This window comes from Dermacentor silvarum, chromosome 1, assembly GCF_013339745.2.
Source record: "Dermacentor silvarum isolate Dsil-2018 chromosome 1, BIME_Dsil_1.4, whole genome shotgun sequence".
In the NCBI taxonomy this organism is placed as follows: Eukaryota; Metazoa; Arthropoda; class Arachnida; order Ixodida; family Ixodidae; genus Dermacentor; species Dermacentor silvarum.
In genome coordinates this window covers 53,936,657-53,961,083 of record NC_051154.1, presented here as the reverse complement: position 1 = coordinate 53,961,083, position 24,427 = coordinate 53,936,657, and the positions used below count along the sequence as shown (strand labels likewise).

General features: G+C 45.1%; 1 protein-coding gene and 1 long non-coding RNA gene across 2 annotated transcripts in view; both read right to left on the bottom strand.

Moving 5' to 3' along the window:
• The window catches only part of LOC119439078 (probable E3 ubiquitin-protein ligase HECTD2), a 99,880-nt gene that overhangs the window by 44,708 nt on the left and 30,745 nt on the right, over positions 1–24,427 (bottom strand). The gene's annotated exons all lie outside the window — the stretch shown is intronic.
• Positions 13,639–15,851, bottom strand: LOC119463420 (uncharacterized). Its single transcript, XR_005194354.2, has 3 exons — positions 15,699–15,851; positions 15,431–15,611; positions 13,639–14,726 (listed from the first exon to the last, which is right to left on the bottom strand). It is a non-coding gene; the product is annotated as an uncharacterized LOC119463420 (long non-coding RNA).

The window sequence follows — 24,427 nt, the reverse complement described above, 5'->3', positions numbered from 1 at the left end:
AATTCTTAACCGGGATGGTATTTCAATAACCTCTACCTTTGCGAATCAGGACCCAAATAGTGCACACGCTCCAAATAGAAACCTCTTCTTTGAATCATATGTGCACTGTGTACCAGAGTTGAGGAGTGGAACCTTCCATTTCATTCCAAATCAATTGCAGAGATTGGAAGTACCCGTTAATTCCACTCCTTTTAACTACTCGCAATGGCGAGAGCTGGATCATTCTCACTCCTGGAGTGGCTGAGCTGGCCCATTCCGCTAGTCGAATTACAGTAAATGAAACGCTTTCTCTCTATTTGTTTACTACTTGCGCTTGTGTGCCTCGTACAAAAGCATATTGGTGAATCAATACCAACGTTATAAATTATGTTGCGCTCTATTTTTTCGTGTATGTAACTATTATTCTTCAATTGAAAAGTGAAATGCATGGTAATGTTTTGGAAGACGATCTATTTTGTTTCATATTTACTGGAATATGTTAATTGGCATAATTTTTTTTCGAGTAAATCTTTCCGACCGCCTGTCATTGCCCTTTAAGTATACTAAGCAGTGCGCGAAAAAATGTGGTGTGTTCCAAATCACCATGGACTGGTGCAGACTGCAAGCGTTTGCGACATTGTTTTAGCCTCCATCCTTGTATCATAAACCAATCATGCCCTTGCTAAATCGAATCATTCTTGGCCACTAAAAGGTTACTATCTTTAAATGCACCTAAACCTTGGCAACGCAAAATGTTTCCGGGTCTTCAGGAGTGTAGAATGTGCAGAATACCGTCTTGTTTTTATTTATTATTTATTTCATATACATCGCAGGCTCCAGAAGGAGTAATTCGTGAGGGGGGCGATACAGATAACAATTGTGTAGCCAAAACATGTTATACAGTTGCGTAACATGAACAGACCATCTATAGGGCAAGCACAGCTAGCTATATAAACTGGGCCCGTTTTCACAGAAAGCTCTTATGTTAGAATTGTTCTTAAGAAAAACTTCCAGCCAATGCTGATGCTGGACATATCATTAGCGAAGGTGGCCGGGCAATGGCAATTAAAAAACATTTACGACGGAAGCTTTGCGAATTCTGCCCTTGCTTCGTCGGCCTCGCGTCCGTTCCGTCGTCTACTCGTTGAGAACCCACTCACGCCAAAGCCATAGCCCTCTCCTCAGCACACGTTTCGGCCAATCACCTCGCTTTAGATTAGAAACGCCATTCCCAACCAACAACCACGTAGAAAGTGGATGAAGTGGCAAAGAAGCTACCGCGCAATAAAAGGCAGCCATTGGGCGCTAACCTACCTCACGGAAATCATTTATTGTCCTTTTCTGCCCTTACCCCATCCCCCTGTGCAGAGAAGCCAATCGGACAGTTGAACTGGTTAACCTCTCTGCCTTTCACCTCTTGTTTTCCTTCCTTCCTATGGTGTTTATAGCCACTCTCGCATGCGAAAGTAACTGGCAAAATCTTTCTTTTGATTGTTATTTTTGTGCTCTTAGCAGCACATCATTTATGTGTTATAACGATCTTGTGTTGAGAACTTAGGAAGATGATCAACTACAACCAGTGTTTACAAAAGTTGTCCACCTCTGTGCCCAGCGCTCCATATGAGCATTTCCTCAAACCAAACTTGTGATGGTGTCCAAGTCTGTCTCTCTGCCCATGCGGCAAACGTTGGAGCAGGTGGCCTTCTGTCACGCGCCGGCGCGTGACTCGGCTAGCGGTTCGCTGAAAACGACTCGGGCACCATCAGAACTGTTGCTTGAGTAAGCGCTGACTCGCAATCTCGCCTTTGATTAAATACCAAAGCTCAAGGACGCAGAAAACAGAAAGAAATTACTCAAAGCACGATCGATTTCTTTTCCTGCTTTTTTCTTTCTTTAAGTGACTGTAACGCTTGGCTCGTGTCCTTGCTTTTCCTCCCCGTAGTTTTTAGCGCTTAATAGATAGGTAAAGTGTAGCGTATAGCAGCAAACGCATGAACTTAGCGTTAGCGTTAGCAGTGCGCAGACTCGCGAGTGACGCCACGGCCAGGACGCCTCTTGCTCGGCTTCCGGGCAAGCTCGTTCGCTTTGTGCATGCCCGAGGTTCAGATCGCGCCAGCCGTACTTGCTGAAGGATGTTAACGCGAGAACCTAAGGGTCCGGTGTCGCAGAAAATTGCCGCAAATATTCTATACGGCATTAAAGTTCTTCTATCATTAAAGTTGCTCATACCTTGTTTTACAAAGCTATTCTTCGAAATTTTCAGAATGACAGCCCAAATACAAATGTCATGAAACAAAACACCGAGAGCACATGGCTTTTATGTTATATCTTCTCATACTGAAACGTTTTAAGCGCGAATGAATAATGGGGGTTGTTGGTTGTTAATGGCGTTTCTAACCCAAAACGAGGTGATTGGCCGAAACGTGCTGAGGAGAGAGCGATGGCTTTGGCGTGAATGTGTTCTCACCGAGTAGACGACGGAACGGTCGCGAGGCCGACGAAGCAGGGGCAGAATTCCCAAAGCTTTCCTCGTATACCCGCGTCATAAACTTTGTAAGATAGGCCCACGCTAGAGGCCCTGTTTCTACCACAAAGCTCGCCTTCGTACATAGCGTTCGCTACCAGCATTTCGCGGTATACTTAGAATTGAAACTAAGAAGCAGTTCCTTACAGGGCCAATCGGAATGCCTACAGTATACTCGATGCACTAGAGCGCAGCTTAAGCAGCCTTCAAGAGGAAAATCCAACTACCTTTTGCTACCGTAATGTCTCGAACCTCCGTAGTTTAATTATACAAACCGAGAAGTATTCGCTTCGTCAGTCCATACAAGACTGCTTTGTATACCCGCCTAATGAAGAAGGCATGTACCACAAGCCTCGTATGATTTAAGATTACTTCTGACTTTTTCCGATAAATGATTATATCTTCAATGGGTCCCATACAACTACTCAGGGTATCGAACCGGAACTGAACTACTATGTTAAGATTTTTTTTCACTCCGGAGGAAAACAGGAAGGTAAAAAATAACGGTTTTTGGTTCAGGTTGGCCACCTTTTCATGGTCTTTTCGTCCCTACATTGCTTGCTTTCGTAGCTCAACTCTGCTACCTCGTTTGTAAATACACACCTTCTTCCCGTGCTTTAGAAGTAGCAGCACGATTTGTACGGTTTTCCACGTATTTAGTCAGGAGGCTAGGAGGATAGATCCTCTTAGTCAGAGGGCAGACAATTAGCTTTGTGCGCGACCAATGGCGGCGCTGCAAACGGCGCTCCGGAATATTCGGAATTATAATGAGGCATGTGTATGCTGCAGTAAAGATCCTGAGACCACTCAGCACATCCTAATGGCCTGCGACGGGATCCACCTAGCGAGAACCGTAGGTAACGTGCAACTCCCAGAAGCGCTTGGGTCTAAAGTGGAAGGAAACATCAACAGATCAGCCGTAGAGATAAGCAAGAGACGATTAGAGTACTGGTGGAAAAAAAGCAGGGAAAAGATGGATACGACCTGATCTCTTAAAATCACAGGTAGCGGTACAAGATAAATTTTTGAAAAAAAAAAAAGAATAATAAGAGGTATACAAAAATGCTAGATAAAGCACATGTAAAGTATACCTGATTAAATCAAGCAGGCTAGGTGACTATTTGTCGCCGCCCCAATTCAAAGTGGATGCCAATAAACCATCATCATCATCATAACGGTGACGTCAGTCAGGAAACCGGCCTTTGTCGTCTGCTACGCTACGGCTATAGACCGTTTCACTGATTACAAACATAGGCCCTGCACTGCTTCCGGTTTTGGCCACTGATCGACGTAGCTACTGAGTGTAACTGGCAAAGAAGCAACCATGCGTTTTAAAGCATAAACCTGATAAAGCACGTGACCGAAAGTTTCTTGGGGGCGGCACGTTCGCTGCTGATATCGCGAGCATGAAGCCGTATGTAGAACAGCTTCATTTTCACGCGTTTTCTTGCGCTCTGACTGCTTCTCGAGTAGCACGGCGCTCTCCAATTACTGTCTGCTTTTTTTCTAGTTTTAGTTCTATAAATGACCGCATTAGGAAGACAATAAACGTTGTATATTTAATGTACCAGCTATATCCCCAGATGATGTGGTATCCCAGCTGCTAAGGCGTTGTGCTGCGAAGCTCGAGTCGCTATTTCGACCCCGGCTGCATGCGGTGGCCGCATTTCGATGGGGGCGAAATGAGCAAACGCACGCGTTTACTTAAATTTAGGTGCACGGTAAAGAACCACAGGTGTTCAAAATGAATCTCAAGTCCTCCATTAAGGCGTACCTCATAATCATATGGTGAGCTTGGCACGTAAAATCTGAGAATTTCATTTTTATTTAATAAGAAATTATAACCACAGCCCACAAGGACTGTTTTTATATAGGATTGTTTGTATTTATGACTGAGTCACCATCACGTGAATCAGTCAAAAAACATCGCGCCCAGCGAGTAAATGAGAGTCTACGCAGCTTTGGAAATGACGCACGATGGCAGGACTCATTCACAAAATTTCGCGTCGGCTAAGTGGCATTGTAGTTGCAAGTACAAACCCTAAATTTCGCTCGCAATTCACAACTTGGTGTTGCATATATAAATATTTTTCTGACCAGAAAAATCTTTTTTTTTTTTTCAGGAACAAGTGGTTTATCTCAAATCACGCTCTATCGTGTTTCGAAATCGTCAAGCGTGCTTCACGCAATTTTCGTACAATCTCAGTATATATATATATATATATATATATATATATATATATATATATATATATATATATAAACTTTCTAATGCAAAAATATTGTTTGTTTAGGTTAGCATTGGACTATTTCTGAACAAAGCAATTTCACACTACTGGAGACCACTCGGAAGACATCACTTTATTAGCGTACAAATAGAAATACTGTTATCAAAAAAAAAAAAAAAAAAAAAAGGAAAACGCCAGAACGCTTGCGAACATTTTATTGCACCGTTCCATAAAGCGCCAGCTATAGCTGACGTTTTATATGGCGCGCTTCGCCCGCAACAGCTCAGCACCTTGCGGGTGTTGATAAGGAAAGAATGCAGATAACTGACATTTAATTATAAGCTGTATCCTCGCACTGGTGGTTGGTGGGTCGTGGACAGAGGCGCTCACCAACTGCGTGGAGCCTCCATGGGGTGCTATTTTGTAGCAATTCTACTACCTTCGCCAATGACTTTTTACGTCATCACCCGGCTGCGATTGGTCGAAAATGACCGGGCCGCGCCCATGTTGTCTGTCAATCACGCGACCTCAGGAGTCCGCAGAAACCCGCTACGTCAAAATGACGTTGACGTACAGGTGCCCACAAAGGAACCCGGAACGCCAGACCGGTGACCGCTCGTCGGAGCACACCCGCGGAAAAATACAGCCGTCGTTTGCGCGTGCGCGGCATCCCTACCAAACAAGCATCGCTCCATAGTGGACCTAGGTAGGCGTTGCCTTGCGTCAAAACACTTGCGGTTTGTCCCTCTTAGCGCTGCGACAGCACATCTGGTGGGTAGGGGGGGGGGGGGGGGGGGGGGGGGGTTGCGATCGGGGCCTGTAGGTTACAGCGTGCTCGCGGGCTATGTAGCGTAATCTCTAAACGCACGCGTAATCCTTGAGGTGTATCTTGTTGGAATCTGCATTCATTCAAAGAGATAGTCATGCTTTCTGGATAGTGGATGGCATCCATGAGCGTTTATAACTGAGTGGTGACCAGTGAGTTCACCATGCTCTACTTTGAATTATACCTAATCTCTTGCATATCGGAGTTAATTATTTCGATTAAAAAAACTGCGTATGAAAAAAAAAAACATGTTCAGTATGGTCCTATATCGATTTCTAAGACGAATTTGACGGCGAAAGCATTAATGCATTTAGGTCATTTCTTTTGTGATTGTTTGCTTATGTTGGTTTTTTAATTAATCAAATAACTATTGATTGGTCGTAATTCGTTTTTTTTCTTACTTGCTATTACGGAGTCATTAATTGATCCTAATTAGTATGTACTGCTCTTCGGAAATCTTAATTAGTCCTAATCCGGCGTGACCAGTCTTATCATGTAGTCTTGACTTGATGTTAACTAGTCTCTATTACTGTTCGCAACCCTTCATTACTTTTAATTCGTAATTATTCTTAGTTACTTAGTAATTCACTTTAGCACGCTTTAATAAAGGTGTCGTATGATTTCCTCGTTCTGGTCTTGTTAATTACACTAATTACCTTTATTTGTCTTTGGGACTCTTAAATTACTCTTAATTACTTTTAGCTATTTGATACTTAATTCACTTTTACATGCTTTATTGAATGGTAGAGGTGTAGTATGCCACTTTCTTTTTTGGTACCGCAAGTGTTGTCCACAATGCTCACATTCCGCGACTGATGAGCCAGTTAAGCCTTTCGCTTTAAAAGGCGCCCATGCCCATTAACGCGCACGCACGAGCAAAGCTTATGCTCCATCGCGTGCACATGCGCGCACACAGCGTTTTAGAGACCGCATCAGCACAGCCCCCCTGTCGCAACATCTATTTAGATGCACTAGGGAGCGAGGCGAGCTTGCTAGGGAGACCGTGCATGCGCAGAACCTGGCACTATTTTTTCACCGGCGCATTCCGCCGGCGAAAGGCCACTGGGATGGCGTTCCGAGTTATTTTGTGGGCACCTGTACATCCAATCCATGCCGTTGAGCGCATTCAACATGGCGGTCTCTGTTGGAGCCGAGCTACAGGTATTCTAGTACAATGTAGCCGAGCCGCATCACCGAGCGTTTACGCTAGTCTGCAATGTTCCACAAGTGATTTCGGCCCACGACCGTGTACTTTCGTCTGAGAAGAAATTCAGACGTGGCTTCCGGGAAACGTGAGATAGAAGAAAGAGGTGAGTAAATATTCTCGTGTAGTGCTTGCATTGTTGTGTGGTTTTCGCTGCATGTATTGAATGACGTGTGATCCTTTCTTTTTTTAGGAAGAGCCAACTAGAATTATTCATACAGGGTTCGCACAGCCCCTTGAAATCCTTGAATATCCTTGATATTGACAGTATAAGTTCAAGGGCCCTTGAAAGTACTTGAATACCCGTGGGCTCCTTGTAATCCTTGAAAATCCCGTGGGATTTGTTCCGCTAGAGGAAATTAACGATGTACCTCCGCAAGTCATGCTGATATTTAAGGCCCTTTCGCTTACGAATGCCCATGAAAACAAGCTGTGTTGACTAAAGGGCAACATCAGGAAGTTTCGGTTTTAAATCTCGCAGCCCCTAAGTCGTCTGGCAACTAATATGCATTGGAAATCCAATCCAATGCGAGACATATCGCTCGCTCGGCTTGCGTATAGTGCCTAGAATATACTCTAGTGTGCCGTCCACCGAGAGTCTCCAACGCGGGACGGTGGCGCGGGCTGTGATGCCTGCCGCCGCGGGCCACCAGACGGCGATGCCTGTCGGCATCATGCTAAATCCTGCGGTGTTCGACTCGCGTTCGTTTGCGATGCGTTGATTGCTACGCGTCGATTGCAATGCTTAGTTCATTTCTCGCCTTGCTGCCGCTTTCGTTGCAGTCTTTTCTTATTGTGAGTGGGTTTTTTGCATCTATGTGTGCACTCGTCTGTCTAAAGAAACTTTGAACAGGTCGCGAAACCGCGATTTCCCAGAGACGCGGAAAGAAACGGCTCATCTCATTACCCAGCGCGTCCGCAGACCCCGAACGTATTGCGGATTGGGACAAGAACATAAGAGGCAGATCGCCGGGCAAATGGGGAGACTCGCGTCGTGTCTTGCCTGAAGTCCGCCCATGTCTCAGCATGGTCCGGCACAGTCTCGAAGTGTAGCGCACCAAGCGGCCGGCGGCGGCAGGCATCACACTCGGTGCTACCGCGACACCCGCTCTCGGCACACTAGTATGTGTCTTTTAGGTACTATAGTCGGACCGTTTGTCGGCTTCGTGCGCGCCATTTCAGTGAAGTTCGCGTTTGCGTTGTGTGTTTACTTTGACAAGATGCCAGGCGGGAAGTGCAAGTTTCAGCCTGCGTGGCTGCAACATACGGACTATCGTCACTGGGTGAGACCGGAACCAAGCGATCCTTATCGAGCAATGTGCGCATTATGTCAGAAGACGGTCGACATTGCAACGATGGGGGAATCTGCCTTGAAGAGCCACCAGAAAGGCGAAAGGCGACGAAGTTTCCGTCGAACAGCCAAAGAAAAAGAAGCGGAGATAACAGCTCTCGAAAGATAAATTAATGCGAAAATAGGGCTCCTTTCCTAAGTCATGTGAGGAAATAAAATTACGCTAACACTCCTTGAATTCTTCCTTTTTGCATCCTTGAAATCCTTGAAATGTCCTTGAATTTCCAGCCAAATATTGTGTACGAACCCTGTTCATAGCAGTGCAGAACATAGTGTATCGACTAGTGTCAAGACCCCGCCACGGCAGAACAATAACTTCGTCGAAGTGATCGCAGCGACGGCAACCCTTCCTCGGTCAGGCGCCCCTGCACTGACGGTTCCGCTCCGATAAAGAAGCTGCTAGAACGGTAAATGTGAGTAGTGACGTTAAGTTCTTTTACATTAATTACATTAAAAAGGTAAAACAGAGTAATCAAATCGAAGTGAGTGTTTTATGCAGGCGATAAGTTTAGACAAAATGGTTGCCTTACTGTGGTTCGGTTGGGCTGAAATTCTCGTTTTTAGAGAGGCTTCAAAACGTCGGCGAAAGGTCCACGCGTGTCATAGGAACAGGCCGCTATTCTGTTTCACTTTATCGAGCAGCATCCATACCTGCTTCTACTAAGTTCTCGCCACATATGAGTGCTGCTCGAAAAAACAAGCTGGGGGAGGAGGTAGTGGCCCTTCTAAATGAAAGCGGTAAAGACAAGCCGCTGGCGCAGTCACTGGGCCAGCATGTGCTGACCTCTGTATTAATTGTACCCATCAGTAAACAAGCGTAGTGCTGTGATCTACATTTACAAATTTACATGTAGTACTGTGAGATCATTTCTTGTACACATTTGCAGGATATAACTGGCAATATCTAGGCACTTATGTGGCTAAAAGAAAAAAAGTCAAGTTCAAGTAGCCATGTAGTGCATTTTGATGGGCCACAAATATATTTTCGGTGTCTCAATACAGAATGACAGCATTATTGCAGTAACTCCAAAGCCTGCAAATGCAGACCAATACAACATACCATGGCCTTGTTGCTGAGCTTCTGTAAGTAAATTTTAATTTCTTTTCTTGCAAACAGCACCATAAGGCACAGATGGCTGGCCTGCGGCAGCTGACAGAGGAAGTGCGCAGCCTGTGGGACATACAGCAGCAGTGCCTCGAGGAAGAGCGACGGTCTCAGGGGACGAATCAACACCTCCTGCAGCTGTTGCTGGCTGCACTTACTCATGGTGCAAGCCAAGCCCCTCACCCATTTCAGGCCCCTCATTAAATGTAAAGAAGCATAGGCAAGGAATTTTTCATCACATTTTTTAATCGCTTTAAAAAATTCACTCATGTAGTAATGATGATATGAAGTCAGACTATTGCTGGTTTGCAACAAAAAATTGCTTATGTCACCCTTTAATGCAACCACAAATAGCATAGCAGATGCAGCATGATTTCGTGCTTGAATTGATACTGCAGGAATAGGTGTGTCCACGCCATCAGGCTCACCTGCACAAGTGCCAGTAAGCCTGGTGGTGCGAGCATTCTGACTGTGGCATTGAAATTTCCAGGCGCCTCATTACTGTCATGTCAATGTGCGCATGAGGCCACACCACAATTTCATCTTGTCTCACAAATAGTGGCGATCACTTCTTGAGAGGCGGGAGAATTCGGACATTAATATAACATTGAAAGCAATCTATGAACACACACACACACACAAAAACGTGATGAGAATTCCTTGGTTGTACTCCATTTCATTTGTATATTTGTCACTATCAAAGTATGACATTGTTATTTTTTTGCAACTCCACGACAGCATGTTCCTTTCACATGTGGTGATGTGCTTGCACATCTGGCTGTGATAAATATGGTTCTGTTGGTGCGTGATAATTAATGCAACTGTACATTCTTTTCTGGGACAGTTTAAACTGGGTGCTATTTTTGTGCAACTATGGTTTGCACAGTAGTTTTGTGAACCAATGCGTGCCCTAATTGTGATATTTTAGATGCAAGTGCAAGGGGATGTGATACTTATACAAGGTGATGTGATATATGCTGCATGTCTCTACTACTGCAGCCTGATGATTTTCACAGTTCTTTAATGTAATTGCCATTGCATGCCATGTGTGCATAAACACGTTTTACTTTAAAAAGGGGCTGTAGGTTGAAGAATAAAGAAAGTTGCAGTTTTGTTTAATGCTTTTATTTACATGTCACTGCTACATTTGCAGTGCTGCTAGCTTGCACTATAAAAATATTACTGTGTAACATTTCAATTATTGACTCTACTATATACAAGTGAGGGCACTTGGATGAAATCTACGTGAACGCTATTCACGGTAGCCATACCGCTTGACATGTTGGATGACCAGTTGACAGCATTTTCAGGAAATTTTGCGGTTGTTGCGAGAGGAAAAGGGTGCAGGACCTAGAAGGTGTGCGTGTAACAGCACATTCGATAGAGCAGAAGGTGTGATGTGCATTTTGGCTTTTGTGAGCCTCACTGCCCGAGTAGAAAGCGAGGCAGTGTCTAGGCAGTGTCTAAACCGCAGCAGTGGCCTAGTTGATAGGACGTCCGCCACGGCTACGGCAGGTGGTTGGTTCGAAACCCGCCGCCGGTCACCCACCGGTAATCAAAAGGGTACAGACGTCCCCCCTACCCGACGTCCGGTAGTCCACGGGGTTTGTGAGCGTCTTGGGGGAGGTCAACCGGATCCTCGCAAGGCCCTATGGGGAGAACCAGTTTAGAACCGTAGCCCGAAAGGGTGGTAAAGCTGCGGGCGTTGTTGCACGTGTACCTTCGCCCTTCTGGAACCATTCCAGCCCAGTGAAAATGCATGCCGGTGAGAGAGATTGTGGTTGTGAAGATGCAGAGGCGCTATTTTCTGCAGCCCTTTAGGGACCACGACTCAGCTCCACGGGGAAGGGCCGCGGGATGTCACCAAAAGTGCGTGTCAATAAAAAAATACGAGCATGAGAGAGAATATGAATAGAGAAAATGAATACTCATTTTGCGCAGCAGAAGTCATAGTTTTTTAGCACCGTCGGAGGTAGGGTCGTTTCAGAACGCATAAAAAATGGCTGCCCCCTGCGGTGGCTCTTTGCCGTCGCCGACGCGGACACGGAGAGCCACACGACGCGTTTGACATGCCGGATGACCATTTTCGACGGCATTTTCCTCTCTCGAAGGAAACGGTGCGGTTGTTGTGCGAGGAGCTGGCGAGGGAACTAGAAGCGGAGCGAGCGACGGGACTGTCGGTGGAGCGGAAGGTGGGCGCGCTGCGCTTCTTTGCCACCGGGAGCAAGCGTCCGTAGGGAGCGAGGAGACGATCCGGCGGGTGTCGCAGTCGACCGGGAGCGAGTGCGTGCGACGCGTGGCCGAGGCTGTCGTAAACGCAGGGATCCGCAACAAGTGTGACCATTTTCCGAAGACGTCCGAAGAAAAGGCAGCCGTGAAGGAGGGTTTCCTTCGGCGCCTTTTCGGCGAACATGACGTTCGTAAGTATACGTCATGTTCTCTAGTGCTGCTCATTCTTTTGACAGTTGTGTTGCACTTGTCAACGCGGACATTATCCGTTTACATTTTCCGCAGATCTGCGACGCGGACATGAGGATCCTGACCGTGTATCCCATGCGACCGGGGTCAGATCACGATTCATTCGTCTAGCGGACGACATAGCTGCGCCGGCGGTTCCAGGCGTGCGCGAATCCCGGTGTATACCTCATCGGTAAGACAGAGCATTTTTTGTCGCAATCACGCTTCATTAGCGAATAGAACGCCATGTCCGCCTCAGCACAAACTTATAACTAAATAACATGCACACGAGTAAGTGCCTGCCTAAGTAGAAAAAATCAAACCAGTTAGTGCTAGCACTGACACTTTTAAAAGTGTTAAGTTACAAGCATGCTACCAAGTACCTGCCAGGAGCAGAAGAAAGCAACACGTATTAGTGCTACTACTTTATCATTGGTAGCATCAGTAAGTGTTGATTTCTTCATCTTCAGGGGGTCACCGAGTAGTACGCTTGTAATTTGGTTAACAGTTTTTGTCGGGGTGGACATGCCCAACTCGTGCTCTCACTTGGGACTCACGACAGTGTGAGGTCTGCTATGTCTGAACCCTACCTTTGTTGAATGATGCTGTAACTTTCCTCAGTTGTCAACTTGCCTCTCGTCAGAGCAGTACTCAGTGCACCATTTCCATTTTCATGCAGGTGACAGCGGCTACCCCTTGGATCCGTGGCTCCTGACCCCAGTTCCCGGCCATCCTCCTATGCAAACAGCCGAGGGGAAGTACAACACAGCACATGCCACCTTGCGTTCCGTATTGGAGCGGTGTATTGGGCTCTTGATGAGCCGTTTCCGCTGTCTGCAGCGGTACCGCACCCTCCTCTACGAGCCAGAACGTGCGACTAACATTGTCGCTGCATGTGCTGTGTTGCACACACAACCTTCGGCTGTCTGAGGGCGACAAAGACGACAATGATGAAAGTGATGACGACAGCAGCACCAGCAGTAGTAGCGAGCTCGATAACAATGGCGACCCCATACCGCATGGTGTGCCCCAAAACAGCGGGTCCCGATTGAATTATCTGAGTTCGGGCTGCCGAGACAGTGTAATCGGCATGTTCGACACAACCCGTGCGCAGCACATGCATTACTTGAGGAGTGTGTGATTGTATTTGCGACGTCAACAGGATTGTGAGCATCGCTAGGTGCATACACGCTGTTGTAGTATCAGCGAGATGTGGTGGTCTAACAGATACGAAATAATTGCATTGTGCATTTAATGCTGTGAAATTGCTGACAAAATATTTTCCATAATTCAGTTGTAGTTGATGTCTACGTAATGCAAAGCATTAACGATTTGTAGAGAAATGTAAAAGTTGTGTAGTCGAGGGTTATGTAGACCTTACATTTATAATAAGTAAAACAGACTATATAGTGGTGACATATAAGATTGAAAGCAAACTAAAATTAAGTGGCTTCTAAAAGTGTGTTTGACATTTGCTTGCTGCTGCTGTCGTCATGTAGATGCCCTATGTGCCATGGATGTAGCGTGCACTTTTGTTTTGTAACCTTTTTTTCTTGCTGGTATCCCTGACAGTTCTCCGCTCCCCTTATGTAATGAAGGACATTAGCATTCCGTCTCGATTCCTCGCTTTCTACTCGGGCAGTGAGGCTCACAAAAGCCAAAATGCACATCACACCTTCTGCTCTATCGAATGTGCTGTTACACGCACACCTTCTAGGTCCTGCACCCTTTTCCTCTCGCAACAACCGCAAAATTTCCTGAAAATGCTGTCAACTGGTCATCCAACATGTCAAGCGGTGTGGCTACCGTGAATAGGGTTCACGTAGATTTCATCCAAGTGCGCTCACTTGTATATAGTAGAGTCAATAACTGAAATGTTACACAGTACTATTTTTATAGTGCAAGCTAGCAGCACTGCAAATGTAGCAGTGACATGTAAATAAAAGCATTAAACAAAACTGCAACTTTCTTTATTCTTCAACCTACAGCCCCTTTTTAAAGTAAAACGTGTTTATGCACACATCGCATGCAATGGCAATTACATTAAAGAACTGTGAAAATCATCAGGCTGCAGTAGTAGAGACATGCAGCATATATCGCATCACCTTGTATAAGTATCACATCCCCTTGCACTTGCATCTAAAATATCACAATTAGGGCACACATTGTTTCACAAAACTACTGTGCAAACCATAGTTACACAAAAATAGCACCCAGTTTAAACTGTCCCAGAAAAGAATGTACAGGTGCATTAATTACCACGCACCAACAGAACCATATTTATCACAGCCAGATGTGCAAGCACATCACCACATGTGAAAGGAACATGCTGTCGTGGAGTTGCAAAAAAAAAAAAAAAAACAATGTCATACTTTGATAGTCACAAATATACAAATGAAATGGAGTACAGCCAAGGAATTCTCATCACGTTTCTGTGTGTGTGTGTGTTCATAGATTGCTTTCAATGTTATATTAATGTCCGAATTCTCCCGCCTCTCAAGAAGTGATCGCCACTATTTGTGAGACAAGATGAAATTGTGGTGTGGCCTCATGCGCACATTGACATGACAGCAATGAGGTGCCTGGAAATTTCAATGCCACAGTCAGAATGCTCGCACCACCAGGCTTACTGGCACTTGTGCAGGTGAGCCTGATGGCGTGGACACGCCTATTGCTGCAGTATCAATTCAAGCACGAAATCATGCTGCATCTGCTATGCTATTTGTGGTTGCATTAAAGGGTGACATAAGCAATTGTTTGTTGCAAACCAGCAATAGTCTATCATCATTACTACATCAGTGAATTTTTTAAAGCGATTAAAAAATGTGATGAAAAATTCCTTGCCTATGCTTCTTTACATTTAATGAGGGGCCTGAAATGGGTGAGGGGCTTGGCTTGCACCATGAGCAAGTGCAGCCAGCAACAGCTGCAGGAGGTGTTGATTCGTCCCCTGAGACCGTCGCTCCTCCTCGAGGCACTGCTGCTGTATGTCCCACAGGCTGCGCACTTCCTCTGTCAGCTGCCGCAGGCCAGCCATCTGTGCCTTATGGTGCTGTTTGCAAGAAAATAAATTAAAATTTACTTACAGAAGCTCAGCAACAAGGCCATGGTATGTTGTATTGGTCTGCATTCGCAGGCTTTGGAGTTACTGCAATAATGCTGTCATTCTGTATTGAGACACCGAAAATATATTTGTGGCCCATCAAAATGCACTACATGGCTACTTGAACTTGACTTTTTTTCTTTTAGCCACATAAGTGCCTAGATATTGCCAGTTATATCCTGCAAATGTGTACAAGAAATGATCTCACAGTACTACATGTAAATTTGTAAATGTAGATCACAGCACTACGCTTGTTTACTGATCGGTACAATTAATACAGAGGTCAGCACATGCTGGCCCAGTGACTGCGCCAGCGGCTTGTCTTTACCGCTTTCATTTAGAAGGGCCACTACCTCCTCCCCCAGCTTGTTTTTTCGAGCAGCACTCATACGTGGCGAGAACTTAGTAGAAGCAGGTATGGATGCTGCTCGATAAAGTGAAACAGAATAGCGGCCTGTTCCTACGACACGCGTGGACCTTTCGCCGACATTTTGAAGCCTCTCTAAAAACGAGAATTTCAGCCCGACCGAACCACAGTAAGGCAACCATTTTGTCTAAACTTATCGCCTGCATAAAACACTCACTTCGATTTGATTACTCTGTTTTACCTTTTTAATGTAATTAATGTAAAAGAACTTAACGTCACTACTCACATTTACCGTTCTAGCAGCTTCTTTATCGGAGCGGAACCGTCAGTGCAGGGGCGCCTGACCGAGGAAGGGTTGCCGTCGCTGCGATCACTTCGACGAAGTTATTGTTCTGTCGTGGCGGGGTCTTGACACTAGTCGATACACTATGTTCTGCACTGCTATGAATAATTCTAGTTGGCTCATCCTAAATAAAGAAAGGATCACACGTCATTCAATACATGCAGCGAAAACCACACAACAATGCAAGCACTACACGAGAATATTTACTCACCTCTTTCTTCTATCTCACGTTTCCCGGAAGCCACGTCTGAATTTCTTCTCAGACGAAAGTACACGGTCGTGGGCCGAAATCACTTGTGGAACATTGCAGACTAGCGTAAACGCTCGGTGATGCGGCTCGGCCACATTGTACTAGAATACCTGTAGCTCGGCTCCAACAGAGACCGCCATGTTGAATGCGCTCAACGGCATGGATTGGATGTACATTCGACAAATATGTGGCTACGGCTTCAGAAATAGGAGCAATTGCGTTCGATTTTCTTTATGCAACGGCCGCTTTTACGTTGTAAGGTTGCAAAACAAATTTGCTTTACAAAGGATGGACGTGCGCTTTTATTAAATGTCTTCACACAAAACAAATTTGCTATTAAGGCCCCAGAAAAAGAGAAGAGACCACGAAAGACACATCCGCCCTAAATTCCCCAGATATATATATATATATATATATATATATATATATATATATATATATATATATATATATATATGCTTTCTCAAAAAAAGAAAGAGTAGAAAATCTAGGGACTTTAATCCGTCCAACGGAGGGAGCTGTTGATTGGACTATTCATAAAACGTCGTGCTACGTATACACCATCTGCAAAAGCGGTGACGTCGGGCATTGTGACTTTGAAAGTCATTGCTACTTTATAGCACCCCTGTTTGAGGGCGCTGCTTTTTGATGCGGGCGGACGGTTACTCACTTGATATTATTCCGATAGCAATTGATAGCAATCGCGGCTGCATCTTGAAAGCCATCTGCGGCGGGTTCAGAGTCCGCCCTCCCTGTGTTTTCGTGGCTAAGATCGCGTTGATGTGAGCGCCGGCACGAAGCTCAATTCGCTCGCTGCTGTGGCCGCGATGACTCACTCCAGCGTTCTGACAGCGAGTTTACGTGGTCATCGAGTGAGATGCAGTTCAGGTTTGCTTGTGCACGCCTGACACCATGCTTGTTAATTTAGTTAGTGTTCCTATGTTTACAAGTTTATACGGCCGATAAAGCTACTATCCTTACTTTGTATATCTGTCCACTATTTTGTTATCGCAATCAATGCTCCGCCTTTCGGGTGAAACGGCGACTTTTTTTTTACATTTATCGAGGGCTTTATCAGCCGCAAAAACATAAACGGGCAAAAGTACCTGGCTGGAAACATGCCAATTTTAAGTTTTTTTTTTTTTCTATTTTCTACAACTTCTTCATTGACAACACGCCATTCAGAGCAGTTGAAAAAAAACGCAATGATTGCAACAAATTAATAAATTGAATGGCTTTAACAAAAAAATTACTGGCAGCTGCTCTACTCGACTGTGCACTCTCAGTACTTAGCTATCTTCGCGTACAATGGCCCGTCTTATTTAAAAAAGCAATGCATGATAGCTGGGACACCCTGGATATAAAATAGCGTTAGCGTTGGCCCACCCACTTACGCTAACGCAAACATTTTACACTATAGCAAAACTCTCTATTTTTGTTCCCTTAGCGTTGGTTTTTAATCATAAAGCTGATCAACATGTTCAGCTTTCTGTATGAAAGTTCAACTGCAACAAAATTTTAGACCGTGTAAAAAGCCCAGTGTCAGATAGCGTAAATACAGAGCAGCCAACATGCAAAATATTGCGTTTGAAATACGAGTTGATGCATCTCAAAAAGCTGGCAAATATGGACGTTTTTCAATCCGAAGTTGAAATAAACAGAGCCATTATTGCTTATCGAAAGTTACGCATATGACGTAGTACGCCGAGCATAAAGTTTACTAGAATATTCTAGTACGTGGGTTGTTCAATAGAGTCGGAGGCGGATGCTCTGAAATCTTTATTGTTGAAAATTATTCATCGCCACTTTTTTTTTTTTCCTGTCTGATTATGCAGTAAGTGAAATGCACGCGTCTCGCCGTTTCGGCCAAGCTTAGACAATGTGAGTCAAGCATTTTAACACGAAAGTGTTTTATGCCGGGGTCCACCAAGACTTAACTGACGTATTTCCGTCACGGAAATACGTCAGCTTACAATGTACACGAACATAATACAAAGAAAGAAACCAGAAGAAAAAGTTCCACAAACATGCAAAATTTGGAAATCGAACCCACGACCTCTCGGTCCGCGACGATAGATCGCCGAGCGTTTAACCCATTGCGCCACAAACGCATTTGCAGAGAGCTACACAGACGCGCCTTATATATCTAACACTCCTCCGTGTACCCGCGCTCTTGCTCGGGGCGGTGCCGCCGCCTACGAGCAGAAAAGAGAAGTACTGCATTATGACACTAACGCGCACCGACAGTGAACGCTTCGGTGGTCTCAGCACTACGACGCCTCGACGCCAGCATTCGAAGGGACGCTGGCATCAAGAAGCACTACCAACGCCACCTAGGTGGCGTTCACCGTACTCAGCACAGCGGAGCGTGGCCTCCGCAATTAGCTCTGAAAATGTTTCTGAAGTTGATCGCGGAGGCTGCAATTACGACGCGCTGTACGCGCTGATTTGACTCGGTGACGATTCAGTTACGTGCTTTGTCTTGCGCGTTGTATTAGTGTGTCAGTTACGCGCTTCGTCTTTCGCGTTGTGCTAGCGTGTGCAGCGTAGTGCAGCTTCCATATGCACGACGGTTGCTCATGGTCATCGACGTTGGTAGTCGTGATGGAGGAGACGTGCCACCAGGCGTCAGCGTGGGTGCATCAACGCCTAAGGGCGCTTTAGCCACAAAACACCAATAGACATTATATATCAATGTGCAATAAACATTACACTACTTCTGTGAAGACACGTTTCACTTTCGTGTTCTATACCGATTCCTATATAAGAGGGATCAACCACATTTTTTTTTCTTTTTCTTTTTTTTTTTTGCACGCGTACTTTAAAATCACTTCCAATGTCTTAACCTATACCTTGTTTCATCCCAAAGCAATTTCCCTTTTTATTTTTTAGGTACATAAAGAAGTCTAGTATGGTCGCATCTGGGGACTGTACGGGCAAGTGGATTGTTGCGATGCTTCAGGGAAGGGTAAAAAAAATGAAATTGCTTTGACATGGACTATTATACGCTAATTACCGGTCGTATACAATTTTACTCGCTACTGCTACGGGCTGCTTGGGAATTGAATGTTTTCTGAGATCCCGTGGTCCGTAAAATTTTGTGGTGTAATGTACGTCACAAAAACGTGAAAATATCTGTGTGAAGCTCGGGGAACATAAATGGTACAAGTCAAGTAGGCACACTATGAATTGACTTTGCATCGCAATTCTTAACATGGTTATTTCAATAACCTCTACCTTTGCGAATCAGGACCCAAATAGTGCACACGCTCCAAATAGAAACCTCTTCTTTGAATCATATGTGCACTGTGTACCAGAGTTGAGGAGTGGAACCTTCCATTTCATTCCAAATCAATTGCAGAGATTGGAAGTACCCGTTAATTCCACTCCTTTTAACTACTCGCAATGGCGAGAGCTGGATCATTCTCACTCCTGGAGTGGCTGAGCTGGCCCATTCCGCTAGTCGAATTACAGTAAATGAAACGCTTTCTCTCTATTTGTTTACTACTTGCGCTTGTGTGCCTCGTACAAAAGCATATTGGTGAATCAATACCAACGTTATAAATTATGTTGCGCTCTATTTTTTCGTGTACGTAACTATTATTCTTCGCATTGATAAGTGAAATACATGGTTATGTTTTGGAGGACGATCTATTTTGTTTCATATTTACTGGAATATGTTAATTGGCATAATTGTTTGTCGAGTAAATCTTTGGGACCGCCTGTTATTGCCCTTTTAGGATACTAAGCAGTGCGCGAAAAAACATGGTGTGTTCCAAATCACCATGGACTGGTGCAGACTGCAAGCGTTTGCGACATTGTTTTAGCCTCCATCCTTGTATCATAAACCAATCATGCCCTTGCTAAATCGAATCATTCTTGGCCACTAAAAGGTTACTATTTTTAAATGCACCTAAACCTTGCAACGCAAAATGTTTCCGGGTCTTCAGGAGTGTAGAATGTGCAGAATACCGTCTTGTTTTTATTTATTATTTATTTCATATACATCGCAGGCTCCAGAAGGAGTAATGCGTGAGGGGGGCGATACAGATAACAATTGTGTAGCCAAAACATGTTATACAGTTACATAACATGAACAGAACATCTATAGGGCAAGCACAGCCAGCTATATAAACTGGGCCCGTTTTCACAGAAAGCTCTTATGTTAGAATTGTTCTTAAGACAAACTTCCAGCCAATGCTGATGCTGGACATATCATTAGCGAAGGTGGCCGGGCAATGGCAATTAAAAAACATTTACGACGGAAGCTTTGCGAATTCTGCCCTTGCATGCTTCGTCGGCCTCGCGTCCGTTCCGTCGTCTACTCGTTGAGAACCCACTCACGCCAAAGCCATAGCCCTCTCCTGAGCACATCTTTCGGCCAATCACCTCGCTTTAGGTTAGAAACGCCATTCCCAACCAACAACCACGTAGAAAGTGGATGAAGTGGCAAAGAAGCTACCGCGCAATAAAAGGCAGCCATTGGGCGCTAACCTACCTCACGGAAATCATTTATTGTCTTTTCTGCCCTTACCCCATCCCCCTGTGCAGAGAAGCCAATCGGAGAGTTGACCTGGTTAACCTCTCTGCCTTTCGCCTCTTGTTTTCCTTCCTTCCTATGGTGTTTATAGCCACTCTCGCATGCGAAAGTAACTGGCAAAATCTTTCTTTTGATTGTTATTTTTGTGCTCTTAGCAGCACATCATTTATGTGTTATAACGATCTTGTGTTGAGAACTTAGGAAGATGATCAACTACAACCAGTGTTTACAAAAGTTGTCCACCTCTGTGCCCAGCGCTCCATATGAGCATTTCCTCAAACCAAACTTGTGATGGTGTCCAAGTCTGTCTCTCTGCCCATGCGGCAAACGTTGGAGCAGGTGGCCTTCTGTCACGCGCCGGCGCGTGACTCGGCTAGCGGTTCGCTGAAAACGACTCGGGCACCATCAGAACTGTTGCTTGAGTAAGCGCTGACTCGCAATCTCGCCTTTGATTAAATACCAAAGCTCAAGGACGCAGAAAACAGAAAGAAATTACTCAAAGCACGATCGATTTCTTTTCCTGCTTTTTTCTTTCTTTAAGTGACTGTAACGCTTGGCTCGTGTCCTTGCTTTTCCTCCCCGTAGTTTTTAGCGCTTAATAGATAGGTAAAGTGTAGCGTATAGCAGCAAACGCATGAACTTAGCGTTAGCGTTAGCAGTGCGCAGACTCGCGAGTGACGCCACGGCCAGGACGCCTCTTGCTCGGCTTCCGGGCAAGCTCGTTCGCTTTGTGCATGCCCGAGGTTCAGATCGCGCCAGCCGTACTTGCTGAAGGATGTTAACGCGAGAACCTTAAGGGTCCGGTGTCGCAGAAAATTGCCGCAAATATTCTATACGGCATTAAAGTTCTTCTATCATTAAAGTTGCTCATACCTTGTTTTACAAAGCTATTCTTCGAAATTTTCAGAATGACAGCCCAAATACAAATGTCATGAAACAAAACACCGAGAGCACATGGCTTTTATGTTATATCTTCTCATACTGAAACGTTTTAAGCGCGAATGAATAATGGGGGTTGTTGGTTGTTAATGGCGTTTCTAACCCAAAACGAGGTGATTGGCCGAAACGTGCTGAGGAGAGAGCGATGGCTTTGGCGTGAATGTGTTCTCACCGAGTAGACGACGGAACGGTCGCGAGGCCGACGAAGCAGGGGCAGAATTCCCAAAGCTTTCCTCGTATACCCGCGTCACAAACTTTGTAAGATAGGCCCACGCTAGAGGCCCTGTTTCTACCACAAAGCTCGCCTTCGTACATAGCGTTCGCTACCAGCATTTCGCGGTATACTTAGAATTGAAACTAAGAAGCAGTTCCTTACAGGGCCAATCGGAATGCTACAGTATACTCGATGCACTAGAGCGCAGCTTAAGCAGCCTTCAAAGGAAAATCCAACTACCTTTTGTACCGTAATGTCTCGAACCTCCGTAGTTTAATTATAAAAACTGAGAACTATTCGCTTCGTCAGTCCATACAAGACTGCTTCGTATACCCGCCTCATGAAAAAGACATGTACCACAAGCCTTGCACGATTTAAGATTACTTCTGACTTTTTCCGATGAATGATTACATCTTCAATGGGTCCCATACTACTACTCAGGGTATCGAACCGGAACTGAACTAGTATGTTAACATTTTTTTTTCACTCCGGAGGGAAACAGGAAGGTAAAAAATAACCTTTTTTGGTTCAGGTTGGCCACCTTTTCATGGTCTTTTCGTCCCTACATTGCTTGCTTTCGTAGCTCAACTCTGCTACCTCGTTTGTAAATACACACCTTCTTCCCGTGCTTTAGAATTAGCAGCACGGTTTGTACGGTTTTCCACGTATTTAGTCAGGAGGCTAGGAGGATAGATCCTCTTAGTCAGGGGGCAGACAATTAGCTTTGTGCGCGACCAATGGCGGCGCTGCAAACGGCGCTCCGGAATATTCGGAATTATAATGAGGCATGTGTATGCTGCAGTAAAGATCCTGAGACCACTCAGCACACCCTAATGGAATGCGACGGGATCTACTCAGCGAGAACCGTAGGTAACGTGCAACTCCCAGAAGCGCCTGGGTTTAAAGTGGAAGGAAACATCAACAGATCAGCCGTAGAGATAAGCAAGAGACGACTAGAGTACTGGTGGAAAAAAAGCAGGGAAAAGATGGATACGACCTGATCTCTTAAAATCACAGGTAGCGGTTCAAGATAAATTTTTGAAAAAGAAAAAAAGAATAATAAGAGGTATACAAAAATGCTAGTAAAGCACATACATGTATAGTATACCTGATTAAATCAAGCAGGCTAGGTGACTATTTGTCACCGCCCCAATTCAAAGTGGATGCCAATAAACCATCATCATCATCATCACGGTGACATCAGTCAGGAAACCGGCCTTTGTCGTCTGCTACGCTACGGCTATAGACCGTTTCACTGATTACAAACATAGGCCCTGCACTGCTTCCGGTTTTGGCCACTGACGTAGCTGCTGAGTGTAACTGGCAAAGAAGCAACCGTGCGTTTTAAAGCATAAACCTGATAAGGCACGTGACCGAAAGTTTCTTGGGGGCGGCACGTTCGCTGCTGATATCGCGAGCATGAAGCCGTATGTAGAACAGCTTCATTTTCACGCGTTTTCTTGCGCTCTGACTGCTTCTCGAGTAGCACGGCGCTCTCCAATTACTGTCTGCTTTTTTTCTAGTTTTAGTTCTATAAATGACCGCATTAGGAAGACAATAAACGTTGTATATTTAATGCATGTACCAGCTATATCCCCAGATGATGTGGTATCCCAGCTGCTAAGGCGTTGTGCTGCGAAGCTCGAGTCGCTATTTCGACCCCGGCTGCGGTGGCCGCATTTCGATGGGGGCGAAATATGAGCAAACGCACGCGTTTACTTAAATTTAGGTGCACGGTAAAGAACCACAGGTGTTCAAAATGAATCTGAAGTCCTCCATTAAGGCGTACCTCATAATCATATGGTGAGCTTGGCACGTAAAATCTGAGAATTTCATTTTATTTAATAAGAAATCATATAACCACAGCCCACAAGGACTGTTTTTATATAGGATTTTTTGTATTTATGACTGAGTCACGATCACGGGAATCAGTCATAAAACATCGCGCCCAGCGAGTAAATGAGAGTCTACGCAGCTTTGGAAATCAAGCACGATCGCAGGACTCATTCACAAAATTTCGCGTCGGCTAAGTGGCATTGTAGTTGAGTACAAACCTTAAATTTCGCTCGCAATTCGCAACTTGGTATTGCATATATAAATATTTTTCTGACCAGAAAAATCAGTTTTTTTCAGGGACAAGTGGTTTATCTCGAATCACGCTCTATCATGTTTCGAAATCGTCAAGCGTGCTTCGCGCAATTTTCGTGCAAGTAAAACTCAGTTTATATATACAACTTTCTAATGCAAAAATATTGTTTGTTTAGGTTAGCATTGGACTATTTCTGTACAAAGCAATTTCACACTACTGGAGACCACTCGGAAGGCATCACTTTATGAGCGTACAAATAGAAATACTGTTATCAAAAAAAAAAAAAAAAAAAAAAAAGGAAAACGCCAGAACGCTTGCGAACATTTTATTGCACCGTTCCATTAAGCACCAGCTAGAGCTGACGTTTTATATGGCGCGCTTCGCCCGCAACAGCTCAGCACCTTGCGGGTGTTGATAAGGAAAGAATGCAGATAACTGACATTTAATTATAAGCTGTATCCTCGCACTGGTGGTTGGTGGGTCGTGGACAGAGGCGCTCACCAACTGTGTGGAGCCTCCATGGGGTGCTATTTTGTAGCAATTCTACTACCTTCGCCGATGACTTTTTACGTCATCACCCGGCTGCGATTGGTCGAAAATGACCGGGCCGCGCCCATGTTGTCTGTCAATCACGCGACGTCAGGAGTCCGCAGAAACCCGCTACGTCAAAATGACGTTGACGTACAGGTGCCCACAAAGGAACCCGGAACGCCAGACCGGTGACCGCTCGTCGGAGCACACCCGCGGAAAAATACAGCCGTCGTTTGCGCGTGCGCGGCATCCCTACCAAACAAGCATCGCTCCATAGTGGACCTAGGTAGGCGTTGCCTTGCGTCAAAACACTTGCGGTTTGTCCCTCTTAGCGCTGCGACAGCACATCTGGTGGGTGGGGGGGGGGGGGGGGGGGG